This window comes from Euprymna scolopes, chromosome 20 (assembly GCF_053919585.1).
Source record: "Euprymna scolopes isolate OS-2025 chromosome 20, ASM5391958v1, whole genome shotgun sequence".
NCBI lineage: Eukaryota > Metazoa > Mollusca > Cephalopoda > Sepiida > Sepiolidae > Euprymna > Euprymna scolopes.
Genome location: NC_136501.1, coordinates 102,952,350 through 102,967,338, shown reverse-complemented (window position 1 = coordinate 102,967,338; position 14,989 = coordinate 102,952,350). Strand labels below are relative to the sequence as shown.

Sequence of the window (14,989 nt, the reverse complement as noted above, 5' to 3'; positions counted from 1 at the left end):
GGTGAAAGTTGGTAAAACAAAAACCCCTCCATGTTAAGCATGGCTGTCTAAATGACGTTATTACGGCACTGATCAATAAGAGCACCAGTACTGGATATAATTTATACAAAATCAAAAATTTAATAAATCATTTTTAAATGATATTTCTAAAGAGAACAATTGTTCTATTTAGGAATATTACATCAATTATTTTTCTGTTACAAACAATGACATTGAGCTCATATATAAATTTTATTTTATGCAATATGCAAATAATGGTGCTAATTAAGTGTAGATTTCCATTGTAATACGTATTTTGTATATAGAGAAATCATGCTGAAATCAACCTTGAGTATGAAATTTTAAGATATAGTGTAACAATTGTATATATCAATGAAATTGTGAACACATAATCGAACAGGAATACGTCTTTATTATATATTACAATAGAAAAATTCGCGCATGAAAAGTAATATGCTTAAGCTTAAACATAGATAATTAAAGGACGAGTTGTTTAAACTGGAAAAGAAAAGATATTACAGTAAAAAAATATAAAATAACTTTTAAAATGGCAGCCTTAAGAATTGATATGTTATAAAGTTGATTGTTAAAAAATTTCTTAATGCTGCAATATTTTAAGTTATATTTTTACTAAAATATCTTGTCCTTTTCTTTTCCAGTTAAAGCAACTGGTACTTAATGTTCCATGTTTAAGCTTTACCATATTACTTTTCATGTTTCCAGTAAATTCAGTTCTTTATTTAATTTCAGTCTTATGTTTTTCGCCTCCATAAACTTAACATACACATGTGTAATAACAATGTTCGGCACTCGTCTGCTTTCAATAAAATCGCCCCCCCAATTATGTACATTTCATGCTTTCATTCTGGTTCACTTGTTACTTCTCTTTTCGCGAGACGATGAATTGGTAACAACAATGGTTGCTACGGCAACCAGTCATAACAAACGTCGCTCACTTTTTTTTTTTTTTTTTTTTTAAGGATTTTGAATACCAGTAAATTCATAACTTGTTTTACTGAACGATAATTCCATTTTTTGTTCACAATATAGCTGAGAAGATACTCTATAAGCTATAATAATTGTTGTAAATTTGGTCGAAAAATGAGTGAGCGGTGACGTTTTAAAGCAGTTCTAAGTGACTAAAACTGCCACTCATATATTTAATCACAGTAGGGCTGTAATGATATAAATATGATATGCAAAGTCCATTGTGTTAGATGCCCATTACCGTATAAAATCGTATGAGAAAGTAGCCTAAAATAGCTTTAGTTTTTTTGGTTCTGCATATGCATATATATTATGCATATAAAAATGTTACCAGAATTAATTTACTATTACGAGAATTAACTTAATAAAATTGTTATATCTTCATTTCATACTGAAGTAGGGGGTTTCATCAGCCAGACATGAATATTTAAATCTGCGAAACAGATATATGGTAAACAGCATATGATTAACTATTTCTCTTTCAACATTACAAGTTTTGTCTACAGGGTGACCCAAAATAAAAAAAAAACGGACCCCAAATCTAATTAGTCTCCGTTTCTTAGTGTTTTGTCCGAATGATATGAAACTTTGGTCATAACTAGTTTATTATGTTCCAAACATCACATTAAAACACTAGGGTCTTTGGCCTTTTTTTCTCCGTTCTACAGCATATGTTCTAGATGGCCTCCATTTAGCTTTTGTTTTCTGGTCACCCTGTATTTTTATAGTACTATAGCTGAAAGTTTAAAATCATTAGATTTGTAGCGGAATGCTTACATATAAATGTGATAATCTCGCCAAATAGTAAATGTGATATTCCTGGGAATTTAAACTGCAATCTATACTTTATTTTAGTCTATACAAATCATCGAAACATCTTATGCATATAAGTTTTCTAACTATTCAAAAACAAAAAAGCATTTAATCTATATATCTATAAAAGTGAACGCGCGTGTGTGTACATTTCCCTACGCAATAATTCTGTCAATTTTAAGTCTACAGACTTGAAATTTGATTGACAGGGTACTGAGGTTTGGGAAAATCTTCGTAATCGGTTTTCGGCCAGAAATTATACTGTTAAGGGGTCAAAGTTCAAAGATTTGACCTTTGAGAACTCTACCAAACTCCTCCGCCTAATTTTGGGTATAAACACTTGAAATTTTAGATATAGGTTCTCTGAACCTATATCTAAAACAGAGTTTTCTAATTATATAGATACTTTGCAGGCCGCCCGGCATTACCCGATCGTAAAATGCGCATAATATATTTTAATTCATTCAGATATCTTATTTCTTATAAACTGAAATGCTGCAGGTGTTAATGGATCTAACTGAATAACTTGATTTGAGCCCCAAACAAATGTTAAGGTCATAATAGGGGTCCAAATTTAAAATATTGACCCCTTTTATTTATTTATTTATTTTACTCAACATACACCTCCAAACACCCGGGTAACGCCGGGCTACAATGCTAGTTTAAAATATTTGCGTAAAATTCATTTATATATAATTTACCCTCGATCCATTATTATAGAAAGCATTAGTTTACCATGAAAACCGATTTAGGAGATTCGTACACACATATGTTATATTGTGTGTGATGTGTGTGTGTGTGGTATTTTGTCAATTGTATAATTTTCCTGACTAGATCCAATTACCTTATATATTTATTGTTATCATTGTATAATGCCCCTGACAAATTCACTAACCGACTTTTTCTATTTTGTCCGAATTTGTTTCCGGTACGTGAAATGCCCTCAGGTAGGATATCTGTTCAATCGGAAACACTTAATCCTATACACACACATGGGTAATTGCTTTATAACCAACCAAATCCAGTCTTCTCATGAATTATATATAGGTAATTCTTTTTACTGTTTGCTTTATACACTAAAACCTCAAGAATCAATTTAGTAAGGAAGTATGTATAAGACCTTCAAGTAACCAAACAAAAGAGTCCCGGATGGAGAGCTAATGATATACATGGACAGATTTTATGGTTACAATGAATTTAAAGGACAGAAAAGAGAAAAAAAAAACTTTATTTTATCAAGAGATATACATATTTTATTCATATTAGCTAATTTCTGATACTTTGAAAGCTTGGAGAATAGTCACGTTCTGTAAATACTAATTGCTGGGGAAAATCTCCTGCACAATAAAAATCGGAATTGTACACCGTATTAAATGAATTGTGCGTATACTGCAGTTTGTCCATCTTGGAAACAGACTTAGGATTTAAAATTTACAATTAATGTTCAAGCACGATTTATGTTAACCGCACTAGTATTGATTGATAACACTTCAACCGGGGTTTCTAGTTTAACATTCTTCTATGTAGTAAGATTATACCTACGTATGACTGGCTTAGTTTGTAATAACGTATTATAATTTTAACTAAGTAAATACCTAATTCTTCGAAGTAATGATAATTAAACAAGATAGAACATGCCGCACGTGCGTGGTCCCCCTCTGGTTCTACATGTGAGATGACACCACAAAAATAGTGAAGAAATGGTTTGGTTTGCTTGGTTTTGTTTTACGGCATATCAACCCTTTTATGATTATTTAATGCCGAATCCAGTTATTTTAAAGAACACTTTTTTAATAGAGTATATTTGTTTTTGTAAGCCAGTTTCTATTTAACCCATAGTTGGTACCCTAACATGTACTACCAGTCGAGGTCAGAGTGGACCTGGGAAAATGGCAATTAAAAGGTTGCTCCACACTCCCCAAAGCCCACAAGCTGGCGCCTCGCCATCGGATATAGTTTAAGGTCATATCCAGGACCAGTGAAGAAATGATGTGAGAAGTGTGAAGGACCAAAATCGCCTTCACATTTTCGCAGAGTTTCAGAAAAATCTAATAGATCGGGGTAAAAGTTATGGGGTTAAAAGTGTCATTTTCCGCAGTTTTGAGGTATTTGTGACCCCTCTTGAGCTCCTGCGAACGCCAAATCCCAGTGAACATGGACGAACGGGCCAGTTTCACGCCTTACTACATGTATATTAGAATTCAGCATCATGGAAGACCACTATATAGACATATGTTTTTGAGTAATATGAAAAAGAGCTCCAAAAAGGCATTTTTTTTTAGTCCAAGAGGGATGCGAACCAGAATTTTACTACTTCTCCCATACGAATTTATGATAAAAAACAATGGCTTCCACATTTTTCCAAGTTTTAGGAAAACTGTTGTTTTTTCCAATTTTGGGTCATTTATGACCTCTTGAGTCCCTGTGGACGCCGAATCCCAGTGTAAATGGATAACGTTACAGTTTCAGGATTTAACACATGTATATTTGAGTTGACCACGTTGAAAAACCAGAGTATATTCAGACATATAAAGTTTTTATTGATAAATATGATAAAAGCCACAAAAAGGGGCGATTTTTGCACTAAACCTCTTCGGGGACGCGAAACAGTATTTTGACAGCGTCACCCATTCTAGATTTATAAGGAAAAATAGGGGTCTGCATTGTGGAAAAAGAAAAGAAAAATCTAATTGATGGACCAAAATTTATGGGGAAAATGTACCATTTTAGGGCACATTTGAGTTTTTGGGACGCAATGGGAATTTTCGCAGAAAAAAAAACCCAAACAAACTGTGCACATCTATTTAATGGAATACAATTTTTTGCAAAATTTCAGAAAAAGTAATGGACGGTTACCTGGCAATCGTCCGGACTAACGGACGCACGCACTGTAAATAGAGGTCCCTTCCCGATAAATCGAGGGACCAATAATCACGCACACTGACTTAATTATAAAACTGGACCATCCGGGCGATCTTGCCTGCTTGAATCAATTGTGTGTGTGCGCATGCGCGTGCAAATCCAACTGTCTTGAATATATAGCTATATCGTATTTAAATCTCGATAAGACGCCTGCACGATTTTACTATAAAGAATCGCAAGATGAAATGTTGTAACTAATACGTAACTGCTTATAATTAATTCGTTTGGTTTCAATTCTAGCTGATAGCACCCTAATTCATATTGGTTCCCCGACAAAAGGAGGGTGGACCTGTAAACTGACCCTTGTCCGTTCGTCCGTACTTTTCTCAACTACACCTTGTAATTTTTTTAAAATTTTGCATACGCATTAAACATGATATGAGTAAAAAACTAAACTGATTTGCCGGGAAAACTCCGGGTGCCCCTCTTTCGGGTTAAAATGGCTAAAATTAACACTTGTGCTTATTAAAAAATTGAAGTCTTGAATTTTTAAAAAACTTTCTGAAAAGTTGTGATTAACTGATTTCTATATAATTTATTTGTCTATACTTCGTGATAACTATAGTGTCCCAGGCTTATTTAGGGCTAATAAAAACACTCCATTTTTGGGATCATTGTACAATATTTGTTGAAAATTTTCTGTGTATGTTTATTTAGCAGGTTTGCATGGTGCTGAACTCAAATGTAACTATGTTAAAGCCTTGTGGACTTTAATTTCGTACCCCCAAATGATGGACTTAGTAATTTCTTTTTTTTTTTTTTTGCATGGTGCAGAACTCAAATTTACATATGTTAAGGCTAAAACTGCAGCGTTTGTTCATTTTCACCAGGATTTAACGTCCCTTTGGGAGTTTTGGGGCTAAATGGAAGAAGGGCAAATGTTGAATTTAGTGATTTTTGTATGCCTTGTTCACTGTGCACTCACGGAGAATCATGGCATGCTTCACTTGTTTCTTTTAAAACGTTTTGAAATCACTATAATGGAAAATGTAATCAAGGGAATTGGTTCTATAAAAATGACTACGTAATCCGCATGAATATTTAATCGTATTTACAACTGGGGAACGTTTCAATTAGCTTTAAGTACTTTTTAACTATAAGGATATTTTCTTAGTATGTTTAAGTAAAAGGCACTAGTGCACTTACTGACCCGCGCTATTTTTTAAATCGTATTTCCATGTTTAATTAAAGTTTTGTTTTTTAATTAAATTGTAAGGTTAAAGTATAGAATATGTAAAAAAAAAACACCCTCCCCATGTTTTTAAATAATAACGTTATTTCAGCACGGATCAATAAGTGCACTAGTACCAAGTAAAATAAAATATTTATAGTACTTTGTATATTAATTTGAGTATTTTTTTTAACTCAACTCTACGTTAATCGTTAAATTCACTTTTCTAAATTTTCGCGTATGCTGAAAACGAATACATTTAAATTCGGTGCAGAGTATTAGCTATCTGGATATTAAACCCTTTAGCATCAAATGCACTGCTGTATATTTTCTCTGGCGGCCATGTTTTTATCCCAACTATTTATACTCTCCTCTTCCCATGTTAATAGCTACGGCCACTGACATTCATCAGGTAGAACATTAGGAAAATGTTTTGATATCCAGAGCACTTTGACTAAATTTGATCATTCGTTTTCAACAGTCCGAAAACTTATAACAGTGGCCAATTTAAACGTGAATGTTGGATTACAATTAAAGTAAAATGTACCTAAATTTTTAAGATGAAATTACAACTTAAACTCAACACTTTAAAGGTATGTAAAAGTAGTTGATTCTGTCTTTATACTGTATTGTTTTTTGATACTAGTGCAGAGAGTGATCCGGGCGTAAATAATATTTAAAAAGCCATTCTTAACATGAGGGTTTTTTTTGTACCTATTCTATACTTCAACCTTACAACGGAATAAAAAAATATATATCAAAACTTTAATTAAACTTGGAAATATGATTTAAAAAATAGCGCGGATAACTCTCTGCACGGCACCTGTTTTTTTTTTTTTTAATATAAATTATCCACTGACATAGGTTTCCTCGTCTACGACTCAGCAGAATGGGTGGAACTAGCAAGAGCCGAAATCGGGACCCCATAAGCCTAAACTTCAACCACCGGACCCTCTGAGACGACTGCTGGATTATCTCGTTTTTTTTTATTTTTACTGTAGATGTTCGTTTTTGTTAGCGATACTTTTTGAATAAATTCAATTATTTACAAAAGTACATTTTTACCGAAATGCGAGTTGAGAATAATTTTCCCTTGGACCAATTTGGTACCCCCAAATGGGAAGCAACATATGTACTGTTTTAAAAATATAATTATCCACTGACACGTGTTTCGTCGTCTACGACTCATTAGGTGAGCTGAATCTAGCGAGATTCGAAACCGGAACCACAGAAGCTTAAACCTCTACCATCTTTACACCGTATTCGTATTTTCATGGACATTTTTATCGATTAGTGATTTTCATTTTCTCATCGATTTATTCTGCCATATTTATATATATATATATATATATATATATATATATTAGCTTTATTGGTTCGTTTTTTTTTAAATAATTAGTTTTGTTTTTTTTCTTAATTATCGACGGCGTATCTTTCACTTATTAAACTGAAATAACATAGAAAAACGATTTAGTATATCCAACTAATTTTACATATAAAGATATATTTTTCTGTAATCAGATTTTGTTCTGATTAATTGTATATGACGAGGACTCAATGGTTAGCAACGCTGACTTGCAATAAGTGATATACGTTTCAATTCAGTTCCTTCCAAAATGTCACTTAAAATGTTGAAAAACTTCATGCTGCTAAAAACACCTTCCAGTTTTCTCGAATTTTTTTTTAATTACCCATAAAGTATAATCCAGATTTAAAAAAAGAATCTCCCCAGGAATCACTCATATCCGGGTTATACCTACATTAGGATCGCTTATATCCGGGTTATACTGTACCTTAACACAGGCCCCAATCGGGTACGAGAGAAAAAAATCTCTGGTACAGTTTTCTTATATTAATCATCTCATATCAGGGTTACACTGTATATCACACAAAAAACAGCGGAAATAAAGTTATCGGTGCTCATGCACTTATGTTAACGTGTTTTTTTTAAAATAGTATGTTCAGGATATTTTTTTTAAAAGCCATCACTTATCAAGGCCAGAAGGCTACTCGAGTTTAAGTGCAAACAAATATAAGGTTATAGTTTACTAATCGTTAAATATCTAGTAGGATTTGGTATATTTAAGGCGACGGCACAAGAAATGCTTAGTTGGATTTGAAGCTCCTATATATTAATCAGCTAGGAAGTAGGTCAATTGAACAAGGCTATTGGAAATAAGCTTTGTTCACGGAATATGCATTCGGATTTAGGCGCATAGAGAATGGGGAAATTTTGGTATTATTATATAAACACCGTGACAGCGTTAGGGTTAGGGTTAGGATTAGGGTTAGGGTTAGGGTTAGGGTTTAGGGTTAATTCGCTGTCACGGTGTTTGTATAGTTTTACCGAAATTTTTAATAGTTGTAGCTAGTTGAGTTTTTTAAGTTCAGCAAAGGAGGACCATAGATTGGAGCTCAGACGAGCACTTCCATGAAACTAACAATAGAGCAGATACAGTCTCGCAAAGTCTCTGTGAGAAAGAGGTAGCAGGGAAGAGAAAATGGCCTCACCTACTAAGTTCCGAAGCCGGTTTTGAACGCTTAAGGCAGGATAAAGTTCGTCGACCAGCTCCTGTCCATATGTAGTAATAGTATTCTTTGTAGGACGTATTTGGCTTCAAGACAGAATTAAATAAGCAGAGAGATAACTATATTAGCGGAATAATGATCCAACAATTTTTCCAGCTATATTGGAAATATTTGATGTTTTTTTTTCATTTCAGATTAAGTTTCACGATATATTTTTTAAATTGTCAAGTCAAAGTACAGAATAATCATAGCACCCGCCGCTTCCCATATTAAGAATGACTTTCTAAATAACATTAGACACAGTAATATAAGTGCAGAAGTACAAAATCTAATTCATACGAAATGAATGTGTTACATGATAAGGGCTGCCCCCTTTTCATGTAAGTATAAACAGAGATTTAGTTAAAATAAAAATGAAATAGAATAGACGAAATTTGAACCTCGCAATTTAGGTTTAGAAAGATTACGTGTGAGAATTAGAAAATGGAATGTAAAACAAACGATTGTTTAGAATAGAGATAAAATAGTTTCAAGAAAAGAATGTGCACTGTCATGTTAAGAATGGCTTTTTTGGTACTCGTGCACTTATTGATCCGTGCTGAAATAATGTTATTTAAAAAACCATTCTTAACATGGGGAGGGTAGGGTGTTTTGTACCTATTCTGTACTTTAACCTTACAATTGAATAAAAAAAAAGCATACCATAAAATTTAAACGCATCAGTAAGTGCATTAGCACCGGCTTCTTAAATAATAACGTTATTATTTCAGCACAGATCAATAAGTGCATGAGTACTGGTATTTTTTTACGATCTGAACCGGCATAGTATAAACACCCCAACCTCTCTATGTAAACAGCTTTCAGAATAAACACCCCCAACATCCCCATGTTATGAACAGCTTTCGAGGTTTGCGGTGTTTATTCCGAAAACAATTCTTATTAGGTTTGGGTGTTTATACTAGGCTGGAGCTAGTAGTAAAATATACCGTTATTTTTTCGGTACTCATGCACTTATTGATCCGTGCTGAAATAAAGTTATTTAAAACACCATTCTTAACATGGGGAGGGGTGGGTATTTTGTACATATTCTGTACTTTAACCTTACAATTGAATTAAAAAACAAAACTTTAAACTTGGAAATACGATTTAAAAAATAGCGCGGACCAGCAAGTGCATTAGTACCATTTTTTCTTTGAAAAAAAAAAGTCCCTTCCTTGTCACAAGACTCGTTGCTTGAAGAAGCGCAATGATACTGTATTTCTGTTTTTTAAAACTTTCCTTTATTTTTTCCTCCATTCCAATTTTTACCGTCTGCTCACTCGCGTCTCTTTTTTTTACCGTCTGCTCACTCGCGTCTCTTTGCTCACTCGGTAAAATCCGGCGGTTTTCATCGTTCGCCGGGCGTTGTCGAGCGAGACTCACGCAAACACGAGATTTAAACTGGAAAAGAACTTATATTTGAAGTTTTTCCTTAGTGGTTTCTTGGCTTCTCTGCCAAATTACCTTAAAGTCTGTTTATTAAACTTACATGAAAATTTTAAGAGTAAATTTTAGAACAATTTTTAATCTAATATGCGATAAAATTTTAGTATATTAGTTATAAATTGTCTCATATAGTAAAAATAATTTCAATCATTTTGCAATCCTGCATAACTACGTACATAAAATATAAAATGTTTCCATTTTAAGATACTCATGCACTTGTTGATCCGCGCTGAATTAATAACGTTATTATTTAAAAAGCCATGCTTAACATAAGGGGAGGGTGTTTTGTACCTATTCTGTACTTTGACCTTACAACTGAAGAAAAAAAACATTCTTAAACTGTAATTAAACTTGGAAATATGATTTAAAAAATAGTGCGATCACTAAGTGCATGAGCACCAAAAAAACTTCCGTGTACGACTGTGAAATGGGTGTGGTTTCGCAGAAATTGCCGCAGACGAAATAGATACCCAGCTTCCCCATGTTAAGAACGGTTTTTGGAATAGACATCCTCCGACCTACCCATGTTCAGAATGGATTTTGGAATAAACTCTACAACCTTGTCAACATGGTGCCAAGCTAGAAAAACTCATATGTCGAATCTGAACGGGGAGCTGGACGTAAAACTCAAAATTCAAATTTTCTTCCCATTTTTAGAACTGAGTACTCATGCAGAGAGTGGTCCGTGCTTTAATAACGTTATTTTGACTTTTTTTCTGTATTGATTCCTTTCGTAATCTGGCATGGTAATTTTAAGGTTTTATCCGATACCGTTTGCTTTCTAGCTTCGGCTCACAATTAAAACTACTTTCGACCGAGGGCAAAAAAAAAAAAAAAAAAAAAAAAAAAAAAAAAACATTCCCTTCAATTCCATTAGCAGGAGGATTATAACATTTTAGCGTGTATGCAGAGAAATTGCCGTGCTATTTTTAATAGTATTTATCATTAATTCAAGTTTTGCGATAGCTATTAAAACTTGTTATGCAAAAGTTCAGATTAGTTCCAACATCTGAACTGTTCCTATACTAAGATTTTTTCTAAATAACATTTCAGTATTCGCCTAAGTATCAACATTTTCATAAATGCTAATGTCAAATATTTTATTCATCTTATAGTTTTTTTAGAAAAAAAAAATTAATAAAGATTTCTTAACATTTACAGCTCTTATCTGGTTTATCGGGAAACAACCGATATTAGCCTATAATATATATTTCGGTACTAGTGCACTTACTGATCCGCGCTATTTTTAAATCGTATTTCTAAGTTTAATTAAAGTTTCATGTGTTTTTTTTATTCAAGTGTAAGGTTAAATATAGAATAGTTACAAAGCACTCTCCCCATGTCAAGAATGGCTTTTTACATAATAACGTTACTTTTTCAGCAGGGATCAATATGTGCACTAGTACCTATATTCCTATGTGGATTGGTCGGAGAAAACAAGAAAAAAATTATAGCAATGTAAAAATAAAATTAAAAATAATTGAAAGAAAAAAATCTTACCTCTAATCAAGGTGAAGTTGTGGACATTTAGTAATTTTCATATATTTTGGACAGACATCTTTATGGAAAAAATGTTTAATGATTTTACTGTCATGCTGGCGACCAGAAAATGGTCCGATTGCTTTTCTTGACGTCTAAACTTAGTAACGGTCCTTTCGTGGTTTTTATACCTTATACAAGAGGTGAGTAATTTGCATAAGTGCGCATTATTTTTATTTATTTTTTTATTTTAAAGTTCTCTCATGCCTCTGCCGATTTAGTAACGTCTGCTTACAATATTATTTTACTTTAAGGCCTGGCTCACATTCGTAAAGAAAAACATGTTTTTGTAGATTTCGGCGTGCTTAAAAAAAATATGATAACCGTTCTCGCCGCAAATTTACCGTTTGCGTGGTATGAACCCTGGGACTATTTTCCGCCTTCGTTTACGCTACGTGGTAGTTTTTACTGACATAATGGGTTCGCGCGCGCACGAGCGTAGTAAAGTTACTTGTCGTATCGCGAAAGAATCTTTAGCGGTCATTACAAATAAGAAAATAAAAAAAATGTGATTAATTTGTTTGTTACATAGTTTATTTTAATGTTTTTTAATTGATGTAAAAATTCAGTTTTGTCGCGGCCGTAATGTAAATACAGAATTTTTGTGAAATGTTAAACGGTACTCTGCTCGATAAGTTTCGACGTGTTATTCATGGAAAACGGTTAATTAAACTGCAGTAGCCTCTGGTAAACTATACAAATTCTATGACAATAGTTCCCCCTCCTCAAAAAACAAAAAAAAACACATAAAAGTAAGTGGTTTGTAAACTGCTCGTCAATAACATCATTATTTTCACTATGGAATGAGGTGAAAACTATTTTATGAAAAGTATTTCTTATTTAAATTATCCGCTATGTATTCATGCGCATTGTGAAATTTCACGTGAATACGCGGTCGCGAACCTACATTTCAGTAAGAAACCAACTGTGGGTAGCGTAAAGGAAGGCAGTTAAATGGCGAAAATTGTCCCAGGGTTCAGGGGTTAATACGATACAAACAGTGAATTTGCGACGGAAATGGTTATTATATTCGTTTTAAGCCCGACGAAATCCACAAAAAAATATTTCCTTCTTTACAAACGTGAGGCGGGCCTTGAAGTAAAATTTGAGCCCGCCGACTGACATAATTAGCGAGAGTTAGTTCAGGCGATAATCTGTCTTGGTTGCTAACAGTTTGATGGGTGTTACCATTCATGAATATTTAACCATGTTTTCGCCGAACCGAACTATGACATAAAAAAAAAAAACACCACTTTAGAATCGAAATAATTTTCGACGTGTTGCAAATAAGTATCACAACGCGGTATTCAATTGTTCTATTTTCTCCGCATAATGCAGGAGTGGGGACATTACACTGACACATTAGTCTCTAAGAACCTGAGTCACCTTGGCACGGAACTTTAACATGGTTGGTCAAAGAACAAGGCCGCTAGCCATTAGTCGTGTGCTCTCGTGTAATGAATGAATGCGTGAATTTAGGATTGACATGAAATTCTTAAAGATAAACTAAAATGATCGAAAAATGGGCTGAAATGACTTAAATAAATAAAAAGAAAATGACTTAGAATGACTTTAATGAACTTAAGGATGAATTGAATGACCTTAAGAATTTGAATGCTTCAAAAATAACTGAAATCCTTCAAAAACAACTTGAATGATCTGGAGAATGACTTGAATGTCTTTGAGACTGACTGGTTGTAAAGTGAGTGATTATTTTACATCAAGTTAATACAGAAAAGTGATCCCCCACTTTATATCACAAAGTTACAAACAAGTAGTAAGAACAGATACTACATTTTGATCTTGGCCAAAAGGCCAAGAAAAGGGTATTTATTTACTCCCCCACCGAGCAAATTAGGCACATGCCCGATTTTTAATGTGAGGAGTGAAGGGGAAATGGGGACCAACTCCCCGGGGAGTAGGGAGCTGGATAGTGACAATCGGTATGAACGGTTTCCCTTACATTGACCAAAATCTTATATGTGGGGTTGGTATTTATTTGCTCCCCCACCGAGCAAATTAGGCACAAGGCCGATTTGTAATGTGAGGAGTGAAGGGGAAATGGGGACCAGCTCACCGGGGAGTAGGAAAGATGGATAGTAACAAGTGGTATGAAGGGTTGCCCCTACATTGACCAATGTCTTAAATGTGGGGTTGCCTCTACATATGGTCTTTGCTTGCAGTATCTGCCGGAACAGATACTACACTTTGATCTTGGCCAAAACGCCAAGAAAAGGGTATTTACTTGCTCCCCCACCGAGAAAATTAGGCACAAGGCCGATTTTATGTGAGGAGTGAAAGGGAATTGGGACAAACTCCTCGGAGAGTAGGGGAGCTGGATAGTGACAATTAGTATGAAAGGTTGCCCCTACATTGACCAAGGTATTATATGTGGGGATGCCCCCATATATTGTCTTTGCTTGTAGTATCTGCCGGAACAGATAATACACTTTGATTTTAACCAAAAAGGCCAAGCTCAAAAGTGTTACGGACTGACCGACCGACCGACGGACCAACGGACCGACGGACTGATTTATAATGTCGCTTGCACAGAAAAATACAGAAACAACGTAACGTATATCTACAATAAAACTAGATATTTGGTTCAGATTCATTGTATTGCTGTAAGTTTAGGAGGTATTGTCACATTCCTACAGCGGATTAATATTGCCCTGGATGTTTCCACTTCGAATGCATCGGCAATTAATATACCGAGAGCTATCTATCAATTTTTTAGACTTTTGTCGTAGAACACCCAGCTGTGGGAAGTAACGTTTTGTGGTAATTTCTAACCAAAATGTTTTCCTGTCATTTCTAAATTAGTTTAAAATCATAATTAGACTGTTCTTCTGGCCCATAATATGTTTAGTATTGTTTTCGTTTGTACTTTAAACTCATTAGCTTATGTCAATACCATAAGTAAATTATTTTTAACGCAAAATTGGTATTTCAAATTCTCGTTATAGTATAAAAAAATTATATTTATATCATATTTATTTATAACCTTAGGATACGGTAGCCATGAGATATTTTTTTTAGGTTTCATTGTGGAAGTGATTTTTTCCGGTCCGTGCTTACGGTATTTGCCCCGCCTTACGCCTTATTTATAATTTCATTTGATTATATACGTGTGGTTTATATACTGTACTGTATTTTGTTACTAATTTTGGTACTCATGTAGATATTGATCCAGACGTAACTCAGCGTTCGCTCGCCTTTTCCCAGAACATGACGTCAACAGTTTGGGTGTTGCTTCTGTCTGAATTTGCGTTCCATTTTTAAAATAATCGTAAAACACACAGTTTTACCAGAGTATTTCATTTTTTTTTTACTTTTTTACGGCTTTCGGAATAAACACAGCCAACCTTCCCATGTTAAGAACCGATTTCGGAAAAACCCGGCCAACCTCCCCATGTTAAGAACGGTTTTCGGAATAAACCCGGCCAACCTCCCCATGTTAAAACTGGCCTTCTAAATAAACCCTCCAATTCTACCCATGTTAAGACCGGCTTTTGGAATAAACACCTCATACCTACCAATATT

The 14,989-nt window shown here is 34.1% G+C and overlaps 1 long non-coding RNA gene and 1 pseudogene across 2 annotated transcripts in view; both read right to left on the bottom strand.

Annotated features, from left to right (window-relative positions):
• LOC145241665 (uncharacterized) overlaps positions 1–11,531 on the bottom strand; it is a 209,601-nt gene extending 198,070 nt beyond the window's left edge. For both annotated transcript variants that reach the window (XR_013862598.1, XR_013862599.1), the window contains exon 1: positions 11,408–11,531. This is a non-coding gene — a long non-coding RNA (uncharacterized LOC145241665). The remainder of the gene's footprint in view (positions 1–11,407) is intronic.
• Positions 11,532–13,147: 1,616 nt separating this feature from the next.
• LOC145241775 (U2 spliceosomal RNA) lies at positions 13,148–13,274 on the bottom strand (annotated as a pseudogene).
• Positions 13,275–14,989: the final 1,715 nt, after the last annotated feature.